This window comes from Passer domesticus, chromosome 1, assembly GCF_036417665.1.
Source record: "Passer domesticus isolate bPasDom1 chromosome 1, bPasDom1.hap1, whole genome shotgun sequence".
Taxonomy (NCBI): domain Eukaryota; kingdom Metazoa; phylum Chordata; class Aves; order Passeriformes; family Passeridae; genus Passer; species Passer domesticus.
The window spans coordinates 109,717,398-109,736,528 of record NC_087474.1 but is presented as its reverse complement, the minus strand read 5'-3'; the positions used below and the strand labels follow the sequence as shown (position 1 = coordinate 109,736,528).

General features: G+C 41.4%; 1 long non-coding RNA gene across 1 annotated transcript; it reads left to right on the top strand.

Moving 5' to 3' along the window:
• The first annotated feature begins 760 nt into the window (after positions 1-760).
• On the top strand, positions 761-4,279 carry LOC135308525 (uncharacterized). The gene is made up of 2 exons (XR_010368934.1): positions 761-1,008; positions 1,882-4,279. It is a non-coding gene; the product is annotated as an uncharacterized LOC135308525 (long non-coding RNA).
• Positions 4,280-19,131: the final 14,852 nt, after the last annotated feature.

The following is a 19,131-nucleotide window of genomic DNA, read 5'->3' as shown; positions in this document are numbered from 1 at the left end:
CAGACAACGTGCTGGAAGTTTGTGTGAGGGGCAGGCTGTCCTGCTGCCCTCTCAGGGTCATCATCCAAGAGCTGTGCTGGGGACAGAGGCACACAAGCAAGCACACAGAATGGTTAAAGGCTGGCCTGCAAGGCCAGGAGCTGGGCCTGGGACACGACACGTGGGAAGAAGTGTCATGCCTGCTGGGAGGGCCATGTCCCTCTTAATCCTGTTCAGAAACTGCCACCTCACTTTGCAAACGCTCTGAGGGTTTGTTGTGAGCCCTTCGTGGCAGTGATGTGCACCTGGGCTCATAAACACTGTGTAGCACCTATGAATCAGCACTGGTATGGTAAAGTCTTGGTGAACTTTCTTTTTTTTTCCACACAGATAAAAGTTCCCTTTAAAATATCTTTCAGGGGTAGTTCCAGGATATTTTCCATACTGGATACAGCTACAGATTTCCTATCTTTCCAGAAACAAAGGTGCCACAAGGGTAGTGTACAAGGACAGGTAGAAAATAGTGCTGAAAATCCCAAAGAAATGTCATCATAAATATCTGTTGATTTTGGAGCCATGTAAAAATGACAACTGAGCTCAGGTTCAGTTAAAAAAAAAAAAAAAAAAGTATAAGCCTTTACAAGAAAAAAAATTGTGCACGTATAAAAACCTAGGATTGTGATTTTTCCAAAGTGCTATGAGTTGAAAGTTGTTTTTCATTCAACAGCTACAGCTGTGACTCCAGCTGTCCCTCCTGAATGTTATTTGATTCAGGAAGCCTTTCATGCTGAGGACTGACCTTTCAAAGGGATTCACATTGTGTGTTACCCCTTTTTATGCTTCATTATGTATATGCTGATGAGCTGAGGGTGGTGGCCAGGTGATAAATTGCTAGCAAGTGATAAATTGCTAGATAACGTACTCGTTAGTTGTCAGGCTTGTAAGTAAAGTAGAGAAGAAAGGAATGTGAAGATCAAGGACTGTTAAGTGGAAGCTGGTGAGAAGTCCCATGGAACAGGAGTAAAATGAGTGAGTCTCAACCTGACTGTACTGGTGGGTGCTGCATGAAGTTCATGCTGCTTTTTGGAAGGGGTGGCTGGACATTCCCATCATGACTGGAAGGTTTTTTCTTTAGCTCTTTGAACATGTGAACTTTGGTGTTTAGGCGTGTAAATAGATTGCTCAGCCTGTGTGTACCTCTGTAAACATGTGCTATTATAATCTTCAAATGAATAGCAATGGTGTCTGTTATGTAGAAAAAAAAAAGTCTTCTTCTTGGGGGAGCAAGGGATGGGTATTTGGTTGATGCTGGCTCCAGCATGGCTTGAGATGCAGTTTATAGGTAAGGCCATGCAGTACAGCAGTACAGCAATGCCACCTTCCACCTAAGGAAGGTTCTCCTCCTTGTTGAAGAAATCCTTAATTTTAATAAGATTGATTGTCCTTTCCAGCCCAAGATAAAAGCATCACTCTTGTTTGTTACCTGTGAATGCTGGTAAAATACCTGTAGATAAATGTTGCAGTTTCTGGCATTTTCTTTTGGAGTTCTTGAGAGAGCAAATGCTTTTCAAGGTGTGAATGACTGGTGGAAGCCACCCCTCTGACTCAGCTGGCAGATCTCATATTCAGTGCCTATCAAAACTTAGTTCTTGAAAACTGCCTCCTGAGAGACACACTTATAATTAGCTGGGCTTTCCTGAAATGAGTGGGTGCAAATGAGTCAATTTAATTACTTAATATAGCAGCCTTCCCACCTAGGCAGTTGTGGATTTTTCTTGTCTAAAAATGTTTCTGACAGAACTTGGACTTCTGGTCAATTTGGGCTGGCAATCAGCGTGAAATTATCTGTGTTTTTGCTGGTATTGGAGTGAGATTGGTCTCTTGCCATCATTTTTTTGGCAGCACAAGCCACATGTGCAAAAGAGACAATACTGGAGTTGGACACACACTTATGGATCCACTGGCTGTCTCCACACCTATGAGAAGAAAAGGTATGATATTGGCAATGATGCACCAACTTTGGCAACTGTTCCAGGAGTGTCCCTGAAACACCCAAGGAAGATAAGAGTTAAGTATATGGTCCCAGAAACAGAAGGGCAAAACCACAAAGCATGTTAAGCCCAGGCAGCCAAGCTGCAAGGATGCTGTGCACAGAATAAACCCAGGAGGAACCACAACAGATATGTTGGGGCTTTCACAGCTTTGTCTGCAGTGAGAGATTAATCTAGACTTCTGTATTGTGCCTACAATAACAAAGCTGGGAGCAGGTGACCTACTTCTTTCTGCAGAGGTTCCCATCTGCAGTGAGTGTAGCCTGGAGGAGTTTGTGCCATCTGCAGTGGACCATTGTAAAACACTCTGAGACACAGAAAACTGTTTGTTGCTACAGAAGTGCTGATGCTTGACAGCAAATACTTTTATTTATAGTCAATGCATCAACAGCTCACCTGAGGAAGCAATGTTTGTTCTCAATACAGTGATTTTGAAGATCTGACACTGCAAAACTTTGGGACCATTCACACATGAATATGTGGTGATACTAGTGTTTTATGCTCAAAGTTATTTTAGTGCTGAAGACAGCTGTATTTCAAATTCTTGGGGCCTGGAGAAGCATGGTGAGCAGTTAGCAATATATTAATTCAGATTAAAAAATACTTCTGAATATCTGTGCCAAACACTGTTGGAAGTGTGAGGGGGAAGTGGCACTGAGGGCTTGTAACAGCCAGCTTTCCAGACAGTCTCTTGTAACATTCTGTAAAGGGTTACTAATACTAATTTTCATGACTATTTTCTAGTTAGGTAGAAAAACATCTTAGAGACCTTTAAGTGAGATGCAGTTTGAAGAGAAGAATTTTTTTTTCCCAATCGAGCAATGGAGAGAAGTGAAAGGGGAGAAGCCAATAAAATTACAGGCTTTTTGGGTTATCCAAGATAATCTTCATCTGAAAATTAGAAGCAGGACCATCAGGTTAAGAATGAGATGAGAACAATTGCTCTGATAATGTAAGGACATTTAATTGATATTGATAATGATAATTACAATGATAATATTGATATTGATAATTACATTGATAATGTAAGGACTGATAATGTAAAGACTGTTTTCCAGTCTTTAAAAATTATGCTGGAATATGAATAAATTACCAATTACAGAGGAGGTGGGTACTTGGTGTAGATGTGAAAAATCCATGCCAGTTAATTACTCCTTGTATATCTAACTTTTGATGCAAATAACATTTTAAGAACTTCCTACTCTCTTCTCATCCACAGAGTACTGTTTACATCCACACACCCTGCTCCTCCCCTTCCTCCCCACCTTGGTTGGGCTGCACAGATGTTTAGGAGGCCACTGGGGAACTGTACTAGTGAATTGATCAGAAGCCTTTAAAAATCCTTGCCAAAAAAGCATAAATCATCCCTGTGCCTGAGCTATTGGCCCCTACCTATGTTTGCAATTTACTATTACTTCCAGTCCAAAGTCTCTGTGTGGAGCTTGCACATTCTTCCTCAGCCTGGATCTAGCTTGGGGTGCCAGCATGTGGTGTAGATGAGCCTGGCCCATGTGCTGGCCACAGATTCTGTCTATGCAAATCCTGACTGGGTTTTGTAAGATCAGTCCCATCTTTTATTAAAGACACCTAAAATTATCCTGTTTTCCTGTGTTAAGTGTTCTCCTGACAGCACTTCTTCGTAGAACATCCTTTCCTTAAAGCTCTGTTAAGTACTAGAGACACACATAAATATGTACATAATCCTGGAATTGGCAGCTTTGTGGATGTTATGCACATAATCCAAGCCTGTCACTGGGAGTTATGAGTATCCCACGAGAAAAAGCAGAATCACAGTAGCAAGCAGTGATCTGGTAATCTGTACAAGGTGGGATTGCTTCTGCCCCTCCTCATCCCCATTTAAGGTTTCTCAAAATAAAAGATACATCGATATATTTTTGCTGTTTTCATTGGCAATTCGACTACATGGGTTTCAGCTGGCCTAATACAAAAAATTGGTTGATAACTTGTGCTTTGAGTAGTTGTCATCATTTTTTAAAATTACAAAAACTTGATAAAAACTTGATACTATTAAAAATACAATATCTGCAGAGAAAAGCCCCAATATGAAGGGGCTTTTTTTTCCTCAGGTTATTTCAAAGAAAACATAGTTATTGCAATAACACTTCACATGTGGGAAAGTTTAGCTGAAGAAAGAACAGTTAATATGTATAAAGACAGACATCTATAAAAAGAGGCATATAACTTGACCATTTAAACTCCTAATCAAGAGTTTAAATAGAGAGGTCTAGCTCACTTCCTTTCCCCAGTATTTAATCTGCAGATTTATGGGTATAAACTCTAGGAGAGAGATCCAGTTTACGTGTTCTATCCTGCTCCATCTGGCCTTTTAAGAAGGCTCACACCAAGGTGGTTATGTCTTGGGATGGAACATCTTCATATGGTGGTGATAGTTTGTTTCCTTTAAAGTATTTTTCTATTGTGGTTCTGTGTTTTAGAGGAGCCAATTAAAAGCACGCTCTTGGCAGAACATGGCTTTTTCAGCTTATCAAGGCTGGAACCTGCTAGATAAGCTCTGTTGCAGTCTATGCCTATATCATGCTGCTGCAGCTTTTAAATGCACTGTAATTTAATGCTGGCTACCAATAGTATAGTACTTTCTATACTTGGAATTTAAATGCTGGACAATTTGGCTTTTTAATGGGTTCACTAGAGAGTTATGAAGAATTATGTGCCAGAATTTATTTTTTTTGTTCACATTTAGGCCTTATTTTAAGAATTCTATATTGGCTTCATGCTGAGGTCTATGTGCACACAAATCAGTATATGGGGAACCACGTCCTGCCACGTGGCAACTCCCAACAGCTTTGCTGTCCCAGGATGAGAATTGGGGTGGGTGTGTGGAGGCCTCATCTTGTGCAAAAACTGGCCCTGACCCTCATGTAGATGAGCAGCTATTGCTCTCCAGTGCTGTTTTGGTTGGGATGAAATAGAGCTGAGTGGTGTGCCCAGGAACAGGATGTTAGAGTTGACTCGATGGCAGGATAGAGATAAGGGACTGGGAAGTGCTGGGTGGCTGCTGCTGGTGGCAACCTACTCTGTTGTGACATCATCTAAGTAAAGGATTTCCAAACCTATGTGTCCAACATCAGGGCATGTTACAGGATCTTGGGATGTAAAGCATGTATTTGCCACAGCCATGCTAAGATCCTTCAAGCCAGGGCCCACCTAGTGCAGTTTGAATATTTCATACTTTTCTGGTTTTAGTTTAGTTTATTATCTGCTTCATGCTGAGTCACATGACTGTAAACAGATCAGTTTGTCTCTAAGGAAATGATTCCAGAAAATTGGGAGAGTCAGATCAGTCCAAATACCATCTGCAGAAATGAAGATTTTAAAACTCACATAAGGTTGACCAATCTTATGCTGCTCCTGTTTCCTCTCTCATGTTTTTCTTGGGTAAGCATATAATTTTCTGGCACAAAGTCTAATTTGTTGCATGGATGCTGACATTGCAGCAGCGTTCCTCAGCAAATCCTAATTTCAAAAGCAAAAAAGAAATGGTCTATTTCAGAGTAAATAGATATTCATGAGCAGATATTGCACGAGTTTGTGTCACCAAAATCAATGTGGAGACCTAAACTTTAAGAAAAACTAGTTATAAAATAATTTGGATGCTTGAGAACATTGTGCTCAGACTTTTTCTTATTAATGTTGCTGTCATAGACTTGCAGACAAATCAAAACTGGCTAGAACTGCCACAAGAGCGAACTCTCCATCAGCTCAGCTCCACAGCAGTTCACAGAAACGTTGCCATTGTTCATATTTCCTGTAGTTTGGTCAAGTGGCTGCCTGGTCACAGCAATTTAGGTGCTCAGCAGATGACAGGTCAGCACAGAGGCAATGCTGGAAAAATGTCAGCACCTGGAACAGGGACAAGGAGCAAGTTTGGGATTAGGAAGGTGCAAGAAGTGCTGATGAAGCACTGATTTCTGTGCTTTTCAGATTTGTCTTTCAGGCTTGTGCTACTTGTGAGGAACAGCAGATGGCTGGTTCTGCCAGTGCCCTGTGCCTTGGGAAAGGCACAGGAAGAGTGAAATACCAACAGTCACAATACACAGAGGTGGGCAGACATCCTCTCATTGTGGTGAAGCTCACTGAAACAAACCTGTGGACTGCAGGTATACACCTGCTCAGCACTGAGCCCTTGCCTTCAGGCAATAGGATCACAGTCCTCGGGATGACTGCCATGATCTACTTATCCTTGAGTAAATAGTTGTTAATTCCTCCTCTGGATAACGTATGACTGACATTAGTGGGACACCCAGTTACTACTCGGAGCACAGTCAAAATTATCTTCCTACCACTTTGCTTTGCATCCCTCCATTTCTTTGCTTCATTTAAAATTTTCTCTCCCTACATTTCAGGGCTTCTTCTAGGCAGGCATGCTGTAAGCATCAGATCTCCTCAGCATGCCAAAGTAGTTTGTTCAGCCACCAGTGACAGGATACCATTCATTTCTCTCATCTTAGAGCACTGCCTTTTACAAAAATGCCATATTTCCAGGCCTTTCCCAAAGAAGCCTGCAGCCTGCTGTGTTTGTCTTAAAGCACTCTGAAACAGTGGGGTCTGAGTCCCTTTTCATTTATTTATTTATTTTTAAATCTGGACTTAGTGCAGTGAGATTTTTGTACAAATTGGGATATTAGCGAGACATATCTTAACTTCTTGACTGGAAACTGATCACCTTGCTTAATGCCTTCAATAATATAACTCAAACCCAGTGAGCTCAGATACTGCCTTTGGGTCGATCCAGACTATGAAAAAACATTTAGGATGGAAAGTAGTCCAGAATGTTCTCTTGTTAACATGGCTGCTTGTATTTGAAATGTAAAATATGATGGCTGTAATTTAAAATGTGATCTTTACCTTTTCTGCTTCCAATTCTCAACTCCATCTTGCTGCAGTGGGAGGGGAAGGGGAAGCAAGAGAGCAACATCTGATTTGGGAGAGTGTCCATGGGGGTGAACTGGGGAGTATCATTCCTAAACCATGACATCTGCAGTCAAAATTGAGAATCTTCCTGTGTAGAAGACAGCTGGTTTTCAGAAGGCAATTTTTGGGCTTTTGACCCATTTAGAAGTGTCAGACAGTGGTGCCTTCAGCATGCAAAACTTGTGCATGGTATTTTTGAGCAGTCTGCTTGCTGATGAGTTGCTGCATTGCAAAGCTGCCTAACTGGAGCAAGGCTTTCAAATGGGTGTCATTGTGACCTGAGCTGTGGTGCCAGCAGCAACAGGGACTGGAGAAATTTTGCATATTTTTCAGTCTGAAGTCCAGATTCTGACTAACCCCTGCATGGGTGCTGGTATCAAAGTGATGAGCTGTTCTCAGTCCCAGCTGGGCACACTGTATATCTTCTATCCAGCCTTGTGGGCTGAGGGAGGGAATAGTGTGAACTGAGTGTGACTCAGATTACAACTTGGCCCTTAAATGGCTTCATCAAACTGTGGAAAAGCGATAGTGTTGCCAAGAGGAGGTAATGAAGGGTCTTCACACTCCACACCTCCTCCATTTCAAAGCAGAGGAAGGCCTTTGTGTTGGCAATTCCGTTCTCCTGACCAAACCAGAAAATGGTATAGCAACTTTCCCTTTTTTGGTTCCTTTCAGGTGCTTGCACATTATGTGTTGCAGATACATGTGGGAAAACTTGCTACACTATCTATAGACTTATTTTCTTTAACCCATGCAGTAATGGGCATATTAAATTTGAGGACTGACCCTGGTGTTTCTGTAGTTCTGGATTTTCTACCTGATGTGGTTTTGAAAAGTACCAGCAAATTCTTGCAGATGTCTTTTGTTTCTAACTGCAGATCATGGATATTCTCCAGGCAGAATGGCAAAACTTGTCCTGAACTTTCTCCTCTTGCTTTCTGTTAAAGACTGGTTGACCCTTCTTGGTTTACCTCGCATTTGAGCTATGGTGTTGGAAGTCCATTCTGTACACACAAAATCAAGGCCTTTCACCAAACCTCGCCATGGCATGTTCCAGCAAAGATTAACTATGGCCACTTCAGGCACAACCCACGTGTGGCAGCTGTGGGTAGTGAACATGATGTTAAACATCTCCTACACAGAGAATCACGAGACAGACTGCAGCCTCATTAAGTCCCTTGCACTCTCCCATTCCTATTTTATTCATTTAAATTCCCCTGAAGAGGGAGTATCAGCTTTCCAGAAGAGAAGAAACACTGACTGCTTACTGAGCAACAGCTGAAAGCTATCATTTTTAAACTTATGATTTCTTTTGACATTGAATGCTTATACTGGAAGACACATTTTTCACTACAAACTATTTCTATTTTGCTTAGTAGAGCAAAAGAAATGATTAAAGCAAAAGCTATTCCCAGTTTACAATCACTTCTTCAAGATGGTAATAATAATTGACCTTAGGTTAGTCTCTATATAAATTATATTTGAAATTGTGTAAGTTGCAAAGAAGCAGGGCCGGACAGTCCCCAACACATATTTTCCAAGAGAAAATTACATCAGATTTCAGTAAGACATGGAATGAAATTTGCTTTAGTTCTTAAATCCTGTGTCCTAAACAGAAATCAAGCACTTGTGTCCCATATGTTACAAGTATGATGTTTTGCTAGTCATTAACAAGAAAAGTATTATGCTTAATCTGATGCTTTTCTAAAGTTTTTTTTTTTTTTTTTTTTTTTTTTGGCAATTACGCTATGGAAAGGAGCAGCTGAAATAATAATAAAACTTTATACATGCAGGGAACTTTCATCTGGGAATATCAAAATAATTTATAAGTCTAGTTAAGTCTATCTCGATATTTTCCTAGGATACAGCTTTCCTGTGGCAATTGGTAAGCCAGTAAGTGCCCTGGTTTAGCAGAAAGGAGAGCTGGGGCACAGAAAGGGTGAACAACCCACACAGGGTTACTGCAGCAGATCACCGAGGGATAGCCAAGATTCATGCACACAGAGATGGGGTTTACAGGATGGGTTTGAGTTACTACTTGGTTTCTTATGGTAGGGAGGTTCTCACTGCCAAGAGCCTTTCCCCCATCAGTGTGGAATATCCAAGTCCTGAGGATCAACCTCTGGGTGCTGGCAGCTGCTTACCTCCCTCTTAATTTCACTCATTCACAAAGGGTCACTTGCTAGGTTCCCTTTGGATGCCCAAGCCCCTCTCTTCCTCATGCCAGAAAATTTGGCTCTGCCCACCCCCAGCAAGGAGCACAGCTGGGACATGGAGCACCTGAGTGATGGAGAGCCACACTTACAGGGGAGCTAAAATGCACGTGTTGAAAGCCTGCTGCATCTTCAGGTTTCTAGTAAGCATCCTGAGGTACCTGGAGAACAGCAATCCTTCCGTTGTAAGTAATGAAGGCCTGATGCTAAATCCCTAGCTGAGAAGAAAGGGTGAAATTTCCTGACCACCAAATGTGGGAGCAATCTAGGGAGTCTGTCAGCCACTTAAGAGAACGTCTTCAAGAATAGGGGATGGCTCTGACCTGTGAGATCTTCATGTGTCTCTCTTGAAACAAGCTGACCCCTTGGTCCAAACACCTCCTTTCTGTCCGGAGCTACAAATACATCTTCTTTAACACGAACATATTTTCACAGGCCATAAATCAAGCTATTCTTCTTCTTCAAGGGAGAAACACCCCATATTTCATGGCAGAGAGGTTGTAAAACCACAGTGGTACTCCCTAAGCTAACCCTGGGTCTCTGTGCATGGTCTGGGCAGGACCTGAAGCAGAGTCACATTGTGTGCTCTGGATAGAGGAGTTTTCATGTTGTGCTCATTTCTGCTGCCCACAGAAATCAAACTGTGAAAACACTAACTGGGAAACATAAATCTGCAGATTTGTAATTAACCTTTAGGCAGGTGCCAATGCCTAGTATTATGGACACTTGCAAGAATATTATAAACATATTTGCTCAATTTTATGTGTGTTGGGGAGAATGTATTTTAAGGAATAAATCAAGGGAGAAAAAAAGAAATGTGCATGTAGCTCACTGTCAGTCACACACAAGGATTATGAATTTTTTTGACAGAGGTTCCATTAGCAGTTTTAAAAGAACCTTTTCCCTTTCTGGGATGTGGAATACAGGAATTGTAGGAATTCAGAGATTGTAGAAATATCAGAGATTTTCCTACAGAGATTTTAATTGTAGGAATATCAGAGATTTTCCATCCCATGCTGTTCATTTTGTTCCAGTACCTCCCCTCTCCGTAAGTGCTACCTTCTTGCTACAATTTATAGCTGAGATTTCTGGGCAGGAGGCACAGTTTAGAAAGTACAGTGTGAAGCTCTGGAAACCTCTGGCAGAGTGTGGGAGCTGGTCTGGGAAACCAGTATTTCTGCAGGATAAATGAGCTGCTCAGTCAGGTAAGGGTCACCCAAAATTCTTATGAAAATAAGCATTTGCCTGCAAAAATCTGGATTTAGACCACACACCCCAGTTATATGAGATCTCAAAACAGAAAATAGCTTTTGTTTTCCTGGAAGGTACCATGCTGTTGATTCAGAACTGAAACATCATTACTCCACCAAAGAAAAAGGAAATCAGGTATCTGCATGGCTTGAAGTCAGGAAAAATCAGGGGAATATTTATATTTTTCTTTTTACTATTATCTCTGTTTTTCCAGTGATTCTGTTCAATTAACATGACTAGAGGTACACATCCCGATGTCATTACTGGATTCCAAAAAAACCAAAAATAGCAGGTGCCAAGCAGACTTGCAGATGTTCCAGCAATTTTATTCATTAATGAACTCCAACTTCAAATACACCCAAAGCAAACATATGTACAGAAGGCTTAAATTCAGATTGTTGAAGGAATTCCAGTTCAGGACATTTTATTAACCTCCACATAACTGATTGTGCTTTAGCTCTGCACATGTTTTCATTTGTCACTGTTCAAAAAAAATCAACAGCGCATGCAATCAGATGCCTGGTTGAAATATTTTGTGAAAGTGAATGATCAAAAGCAGGTCAAATGCCTCATTCTATCTTGCTCAAACATGTTCAAAACCAGAATAATTCATAGTATTCAGTTAACTTTATTAATGCTTTTTGTCTTTTTTTTTCCTAAAATCTCTGTAAAAGAACACCACAGTCTGTGAATTCCAGGACATAAATATGTACATACGCAAATTAACTGCTAATTATGATGTGCATAAAAAACCTGACAAACCAGTATATTGAAAAAAGTCATTTTATGGGTTGTTACTTGCTTGAAGAGCATTATTAAGGTATGAAACTGACATGTTAGGTGAAGTTAGAAGGAAAAGTCTCACCCAAAATGAATAATACAGAGTCTTACCTTGGTAGGTGAGACAGGGTTTTGGTGTGAAGATCCACATGAACTGGGGGTGTTTATATTAAAAGTATTGTTATAGTCTGGCTTTTCTCCAGCAGTAGATTGTGGCAGGGAAAGACAGAAATGTCATCTTTGGACTGTTTCCTAATTTCATTCTCTTAATGAAAATTCAGTCAATTTGCTAATAATATTGCTGCTGTTGGTGAAAATTTTACAAGATTTTTCAGTATATGTGGAAAAGTACCTTCAACATGTATGTCTAATGGTCTTAGGAAGAAGGTAATTAGAACCACATACTTCATAATGAGCAATGTCATTCTAAATCGGAAAACTTTCATATGTCTTTGATTCTTTTACCATTACCTGTTTTTCATTGAAATCTGCTATAATTTATGGGAAAACACTGGTCTTTTGTAGAATGACATGGAACTGGGATTTTATAATCTTTCTAAGTAGTATTCAAATAATTTCCCACAATTGTTGTTTCCTTTAGGATGATTAAATGTCCTTATCATTACCACACTACATATGCATACCAATTGTCTGTAAAAACTTGGTTGGCAATCACTGCCTTTTATGGATTTTTTTTTTTGTTTAGTTGTAGTCTCACCTTTCACATGGATGATACATCTTGCCTATATTTTTGACCAGTGTGTATTTCTGTTTATATGTTTATATACCTATGTGTGGCACTGATTTTTAGTTTGAGGATCGCTGAATGTGTGGTAAGACTAATTATTTTAACTGTTTCTTTTGACTTAAATCTTAAAAAAAATTATTGTACTTCAAAGTGGCTAACATTTGGTTTCTGTTTAGAATGAAGTTTTGAGCCAACTTTTTCTTTTTCTCCCTTCTCTCTCTTCCCCCTCTCTCCTCCCCCAGCCTGCCTGCCTAATACCTGAGCCATTTAACCGTGTGATTAATGTAAAATAAAGATCACCCAGGATTTCACTGTCTGTAAGATGAATTATACTCTCCAAACATAATGTATTTGGAGACTTGCTCTTCACATGTGGTGGGTTTTTTTTTCTTCTGAGTGCACTGTCTGATCTATACACGAGGGACTAGTGAGACTAACACTGTTCCCTGCAAGGTTCTGGTTTGATGATAATTTTATTTTTAGGGCATTGTTATTGATATTGGCTAGCATTACTCATAGCCTTTAATCAAAAGGAAGAAGTGATAAAGACATCTTTACGATAAGCTTGTATGTGATAAGCATGAGAAATATGGAAAAAGATTAAAGACCTAGTATCTTGGCCTCAGAGAAAAGAGTCTTTGTCCTGTTAAAAATAAAGTTGACCAGATGTGCTCATTTAGGCATGGCAGCTCTCATTTTCTCATCAAACACATCACTGGTTAGGCTTTTAAAATCAAAACCTTAATTTTTACTTTTGAATTGGAGTTCCCATAATGATTTTTACACTGCTGTGTAACCAAGTTATGGAGGACACTTCAGCTTGTACCTTTTTTCTGCAGGTGTATAGCCAAAACAAGCTGGCAACTAAATATGCCCTACAATTCCTCACTGCATCAGGGCGTCAAGAGACAAGGTTTGTCTCTTGCTGACCTGTTCCTGTGCATGAACATCTTTGTCATTGCACTGAAGTGAGGCAGGTTGGGAAAAAAAGAAACAACAAACAGCTGTAGGTGCAATAGTCCTATCATTCAACCCGTAAAATCACTCAGTCTCTACATCTATTGCTCTGAAAGTGCCTAAGGAGTTAAAAAGCCAAACTTATAGAAATTAAAGGAAAAAACCAAGTGAAATACCAACCAAGCCACCTGTCCCTGCAGCACTCACCCACTGGGCTGCATATGCTTGACACTGTTTGAGGATGAGGTTTGTCAGAAGCAGCAGCATCTGGCAGGGAGGATTCTTCATTTGCACATTCAAGGTTCGTGTGGTTAACCGAGCTCTTCAGCTTCAGGGTCAGACTCAGCTTGTGGGAGCATTTTCTCATTAGCTTTTACAGTTTAGAGGAGACTGAACATATTTGTCCACAGGACTGCTGAGAGGTTAAATTTGAGACAGGGTTTTTAATAGGAATATTTGCATACAACTGTGTGCTCAGGAATGAAGACTTATTTTTCATTCACCCAGACAACTGACTATGTAGGTTCCTACTCTAAGTAGAGAGAAGAAAAGGAAAGCTTTAAGAACTATACATCAGGACAGCAAGAAGCATCTGGACATATACTAAAATAAAAATTTTGGTTATGTACCAGGCACTTATTCCATCACTTTGACTGTATTATGCTGACACTCAGTGAATTCCCATCCTCTTCTGCATTTTTGAAGCAGAACCATACCCTAGGAGAATATATATTAAGGTTTTTTTGTCCCTGTTTTTTTTTTTTTTTAAATTTTTTTTTTTTTTAATATGACCATTGTCTGCTTTGAATGCTCTTTAGGGGAAGTAAGTCTATCTTTCAAATGCCTTTTTCCATAGGGTAAACTGTTCTTTCTTGTCTATCAGGAAACATTACTGGCTTTTGCTGGAAGAGTGTAATAAAAGACCTGTTTAGGTTTTACAAGTTCTTAAAAAATAATTTTATTACTGTCAAGTAGAACCACTTTAAATGTTTTCATGTCCTAGATGGGAGTTATCAGTGTTGACAGATACCTTAAAGGGGTAGAGAAAATAGTAAATAGTCTTTTAGACTGGAAAATTACGTGTGTATCCAAGCACCTAACAGCTCTGATATGTATAGTTTATCTTCAAATCAGTAGGAACAGCCACATGGCTGCATCATCTAACCTGATGAAAATCCTATTCAATTTTTTGCCATTCTGCCCCAAGATTATGGAGGGGAGAGGTAGGGAGAAGATTTTATGAGTCCTTCAGCAATATTTCACACATCCCTCATTCCCAAATGATGGTGGATGAACTGGTGATGGTCTGTGATGCCACAGGTCATGCTCTTTTCTGTGAATCAGCACTGGAAGGCCTCCACTGGTGTACTTTAGGTCTCTTCCCATCCCTCAGATGGTCACAGAGCCGCAGTATTTTCCCTTCACTAGGCCTTGCTGCACAAAACGCATCCTTTGTTGCATAGCAGGTTGCTTGGGCTGCTCAGTCCCAGTCCCATGTCTGTGTGATGGTTTGCAAAAATGGCATGTAGAACCCATCACACATCTACATCCAGTAACTGGCTTGACTTCTTGAGAGCCTTGTATGGTTAGGAAAAGGGATCAGTAAAGATGAATGGTATCTTTGGTAGTCATTCAAGTACAGCAGAAAACTCCTAGGGGGTAGATGAAGTTTGTCTGGCCTCTGCTGCCTAATGACCCTTTTTCTGGAGAGTGTCATGCTGAATTTGTAATTGTGTCTCTTTGTTTAAACATTTACTTTCAATTTATTACTTAAGGGACCCAGCCTTAAATTAGTGATGGGTCATTATTTGCCCTTCCTAATGGTAAACTGAACTGTGCACACAAACATATCAGAAACAGCTGAGGGTAAAATGCTTTCTACTCTGCCAGCCCAGCACTTTATGCTGGTGTCACTTTGATTAACATAAACTGTCAGTGGCCACGGCAACTAGAGAGAAGTTTGTCTTTATTACCTGGAAACTCAGCAAGACAGTTGTTATTGCTTTGGTATGGCAGTAGGATGGAAAACGGATAGTCTGTGATGCCCCGTGCTGGGTGCGGTGTGAGCACAAACCAGAAGGTCTGTTTCCATTTCCTGGTGCTTGGAGCAGAGGGTTCTGGCCTCCTTGGCCACAGACCATTTGCAGGCAGGCAGTAGACATCCTCCACAAATGTTCAGGCAAGGCTCCTAAGAGCCTGTGCTGACTCAAGTGAAAATCCAGCTCAGTGTTAAGCAAAAGTAAATAGACAAGGCCCTCTGGAGACACAGCCATATTGTTTCCACTTCTTCTTAGGCTTCCTTAGCACTAAGGATATCAATACGCAATAATAGAAACCTATCCAGTAGTTTTTTCCCCTTGTAGGATCTGTATCTCATTAATTTTTGTGGGTTGAAGAATATATCCACTAAATACCTTGTGGATTAAGCCCACAAAAGTAAGTATGATAGTCTTGGTTTACAAGCTAAGCAGTTCCCCAGGTAATCCTTTTGCTTTTTTCTCCATCACTGGCTGAAATGGAGCTACATGTAACTAGAAGGGAGCCATGTGGGAATAAAAGCATCCAAAGAGTGAAATATGGTGCTGTTAGGAGCATGGAGGTTGCGCTGGAGGACCTAAACAAACCTCCTTTACTGTAGATAACAGACTGCTTATGTTGCTGTGTGCATTCAACATTTTCCAGCAGAGTTATGAGTTTTCTGGCTGATGCACATTTTCTGTTGTTGCATAAAGGATTGCAATATAAAATCAAGACGAAGTCAAGCTGGTGGAGTGTCATTCACTGCTGAGATGTTTCTTCTGATGTGTAACTATCCTCCAAAATTGATCCTCTATGCTTATCTAAGTCACTTCTATCACTTCTGACCTCCACTTCAGCCCACACATTTACATGTGAGAGTGATATCATTCTACAATCAGAAATGTTTTCAGATTCGGTTTTTCTTTGGTCTCCTTATATTTACTCATTTGTTTCCTTATAACGTCATGGTTCTGCTTGGAAATATGTTTGGCTACACGGGAAGAGTATCCATTGCAATTTATGCTTCCTGACCTTTGCTGAAGCTAAAATAAATTGCTTTTTGGAAAGAAACCAGAGGCTGTCCTCTCTGTTCCTTTCAAAGAAATCTGACCTTACAGTTGTTTCTTGTGGGGACAGTAGAAGCTTCTTTGAGCCAGAAAAAAGGAAGCAGGAAAGGGTAAAATTTTCCTATGCTGTTTTTTTTTTTTTTAAATATAATTCAGATGCTCCTTGACGGACACAGGGTTTTCAAATCTCTTCTCTTATTGACAGGGCTGCTTTGCCTGTCATGCTTTATCCACTTAACTCCTTGTTGCTTTAACTGAGTATCTGGCACACCCCAGGCACTGTACATGTGTTCCCTCTCCTGGAGCCCTGACGTGGCTGCTGCTGTTCCCCCTAATGCACAGCCAGAAAGGATGAGAAGCCGTGCACAGATTGGACAGAGCTAATGAAGTAAGTGTCTGCAAGCCCCTCACACAGCCTTGCATGAATTTTTGGAGATATTCTCCCAGTTGCTGGGCTCATGGGCTGGGAGTCAAGCTTCAAGTGCTGTACAGGTATTGCATAGGAAACAGAGGAAATAAATTCTGCCAGCTGATGAGGGTCATCACTCTGGCACTTTTATGGTCTCTGTGACCACAGAGAGGCAAGCACGGCATCAGCTTGCAGCCTGTGCTGCTCAGGGGAATTCCTGGAGCCTGGAGGTTCAGGTGCTGTCAGTGTAGGCCTAGAAGTCCCAGATATATTCTGATGTCTTCTCTGGGCATCTGATTTCAGCTCCAGCTTTTCCCAGAGAGTGCTCAGCTCTGTTCAGGGAAGAAAGTCAGCTGACTTACATATGTAACCTTTTGCTTTTTCAGACTATGCATGTGTGTTTGGAAAAAAATGGCAGGCTTAGGAGAGCAGTGACCATGAAGTTCTCAATCTTAACCATGTGCCTATCTATGTCTTATCAAAGTCTGAGGCTCAAGGTTGTGTAGAGTATTTTTAAATTACTCTCTAAAGTGAATAAGTAATGAACCATCCTGCACATTGTTGGGAAAACCATTGGAGGAGATCAGGAAAAGTTCTTTTCTGACAATTCTTTTTAACAATGTGATACAATTTATTTGAAATTTGGGGAGCAGTTAGGGGCAAAGGGAGAAACATCCCTCCCTTTGGTTAACCTTGCTCGGGAAATGTGAATCACTGAACTAAATAAAGTTTGTAAAAGATGCGCTGAAAATACTATGCTACGCCCTATAATTCAGCCAAGAATGAAGGAGGCGGGAAAAGAAAACATCAAAAGTCCCTGCTTTTTTTATATTGCTTCCTGGCACATTTCTCTTCCTCCACTTCCCCCTCCCCATCTTCTTTCTAGTTTTGTTTTGTTTCATCTCCTTTTTTTTCCGCTCTCTTTTTAAAAAGAAATCCTTTTCATTTTGTAAAGCTGGTACCATAACTTTAACAACAATCTTGTTGTCTACAGATGACAACAATGAGAAATGCCAAAGGAGGAGTGAGTCCTGTAGGGACCGGAGGACAACAAAGACAGTTTTCAACATTTTTATTAGGACCTCATGATGTACACATGAAAAATTAAGTTCAGAATATTAGCTGCTCTTCAGATGGCGCCGTTTAAGTCTGGAGGATGTTAACATTCCTGCTGCATGACAAAGGTCCCCCACCCTCTGTGTTGATACTCATCCTGCTCAAAGGGGCAGTAACATCTAAGGATGAACAGGCTGGGCACCAAGTCCTGCTTGAAGGGTACTTTCACAGATTTATCTTGGGATTTCCTAGCACCCCCTTGCCAGGGTCAGTTTGCCCTTGAGGGCTAGGCTGCCTAGCTCTAGCTCTTTGCAGTTCCCCAGCTGCTTCATTTCCACACATTTGAATGTATGCTTTGGCAGAGAGGATTATTAGTGGTAGAGGAGAAAAAGCAGCAGGGAAGTACCTGTCCCTGAAGTGTGGGAGTTTTGATGCTGTTTGAACAGCCGCTCGTGTAGTCAGGTGACATCATGGGGAAAGAGTGTAGACTGTTTGTATGGACAAATCCAGCTGTAGTACCCCTGTGGATGCTGGGAGCTGGCAGTGGCATGTAGTGGCAGGGTGACAGCAGGCATTGGGAGGCCTTGAGCTTGTTCCCCCAGTGCTTGGGGCAGCTGAGTGTGAAACCCATCCCTCCAGTGTCTGGCATTCAGCCGTACCTGTTTAACAGAAGTTTAGCAGGGGGAGCACCTGTGGCTCACTTGAATGGTGTTCATCTGGAGCATGCCTGAATCTGCCCTACTCTCCTAACTGTGAAGAAAGCAACAAAAGAAACTAAACTGTCTCATTTTCCTGTCCTTTCTAAAAAGCCATACTCTTGGGGGGAACCACTGCTGCTCTGCCCTCTCCCTGCCCCTGATGGATACCCTCTGGGTAGCTCAGAGGGGGTGGGACTTGGAGTTGTGCAGCTGCCTGGGCTTTGCAGGGAGGTGGCAGCTCTCACTGCCAGGGAGGCACAAAACCAGCTTGTCGTCTGCTTTTTTGTCTCTGTTTTGCTGCCTGACCCCTTGCCCTGCCTCATAAAAACAAACGTGCGCAGCCTGACTTCCAGGTGCTTTTCCTGCTTAAACGCCCATGGCAGCAGATGCAGCCAGGGGAGGGCTGGGGACTATGGCAGGATGGGAAGGGAAGGAAAGGGAAGGGAAGGGGGTTTTCTCCCCAGGCTGCCAAGCTCTGCAGCCACTATTATTCGGAGGGCTGCACTAGCACGCATGTGGCTCAAGCAGTCCCCATGGAGCACTAATGACCTTTGGGTCTGTAGCTTCACTGTCCCCAGACCTGGTGCTTTTCCATCTGGTTCCTGGTATTCCTTAAATCCCTGCTGGCTGTTTAATAGCAGTCAGGGAGTTTCAATGAAGTTGAGGTCACTTTGACTCACTAAATGTCACTGCTTCTAAACTGGAACCAGACTGAGTGGAGGGTTGTGTTTCTGCTGGGGGGAGCAATGACAAAGTGTCCTCTTGACTCTTCACCAGATGTTGATCACCAGCCCACAGCCTGAGCAGCTCCAGGTTTACTTTGTGTGAGGGTCAGTCTCTGCAGTACATTTATAAACATGCCCCTGAATGGACTGCTTTTATTTAGATGTGGTTTTTATGTCAAAGTCCTTATATATTTTGTCGGGTTTTTTGTGTTTGTGTGGACTCGT